Below are 1,502 nucleotides of genomic sequence, written 5' to 3'. Positions count from 1 at the left end.
TGACAACCTTCAATCCTCCACCAGTTCAGAAATAATTAATCAAAAATATGTAAAAAGTAAAAATAACATTTAATACAGGCGTTGCTCGGTTTTCTTTAGTCATACTATCACTCATTTTTGAACCAATCAGTACTCAAATGTAGACTGGAAAGTAATTGTACCCGCGTGTGCAAAGCAAATAACATGAAGTAAGCTGATGTGCCCTACTGTTTTTATCATAATCATCATAAATGCCTTAACTGTGATCTACTGCCTCATTTGCCCATGTGGGCAATTAAATAATATTAAGTAAGCAGAAGGAAATAGCAGAAGAGCATTTATGAAATATACTAATTACTTGTATGTCACTAATTCTCTACTGTTATATAGTCTTGCCATGCAGTTAATGTCACAAATGGTATCAGGGGAAATGCATTGTTTTCTTACGTGATTTTTGAACCGCTAGTTCCGAATATTACCGTAAATTATCACACAGTTAAAATGCAGATATCTCGGTTATGTAGGGAAATTACTGTGCTCATTTTCAGACTGGTAAATATCTACCGTTGTACGTGACCAAAGTGGCAAGAGAAATTGTAATTTGCTGGGAAATTAGCCGCGTTGAAGACAAATATATTGAGTAACTAACCGTTTTCACTTTTTTCGGGAAAAATGCATGATTGCGAAAGATGCCCAATATAGGAAATTCTACGTGAACTAATGAACTCCTGCCGTTTTAGAAATGTGTAACTGTGGACTTTACAATGGGGGTATTATTGTCGAGAATGAACAATTTTACACCAACTATGTATGTAAGTCAAACGAGTCAAAGTTGAGCTTAGAATAGCACGTCATAGTGGTTGCATTCTCCATAAGACCCGCAGTTCGATATGGAATACTATACGTAAAATATGTGTCATCGACTATTTTTTCTGGTTTAAATCCATATAGTGCCGCCTTAAAAGGATTCCCAGAGTGGATGCATTATTTTTTTTCAACCTCGTGTACGAATTTAGGGTGACACTTCATTTATTTTTCCGGTCTCAAAATTTTTTGGGAGAGGTGAGGGGGAGAGGAAAAAATATACAAGCCTTTTCGAAGTCAAGTGAATAAGGCAACATCTCGGTGTCGAAATGGAGGGAAAGTGAAGGGGACCTCCACAAAGGGTGGGCGATACTTTTTCCTTTAAAAAAATAATAAAATTAAATAAGAAAGTCGGTATGGTAAGGGGTGAAGAGGACGTTGTCCCCCCTCTCTTCTTCCCCCCCCCCATCCTTACCTTCCGCTTCGCACTTTACCCTCCCGGTTTCCGCAATCTTTTCGCAACGATCCCTTCTCTTCCATCCGCCGGCGAACGAACCAACCCTTCCGCGTCCTTAAACACCGTCCCATCTTCTTCCCTCCCCACCACTTCGCGCTCTCCATCCCGCTCCCACCCTCGCCCCCGAAAGACGAGATTTTTCGGATTCTTCGCCCGGAAAATGTGTGCGTGTGTGGGGGGGGGAGCGGGACTGGTCCTTTTA

The sequence above is a fragment of the Hetaerina americana genome, unplaced genomic scaffold, assembly GCF_022747635.1.
Source record: "Hetaerina americana unplaced genomic scaffold, ioHetAmer1.1.p SCAF_4, whole genome shotgun sequence".
NCBI lineage: Eukaryota > Metazoa > Arthropoda > Insecta > Odonata > Calopterygidae > Hetaerina > Hetaerina americana.
This window is presented reverse-complemented; position numbering follows the sequence as displayed.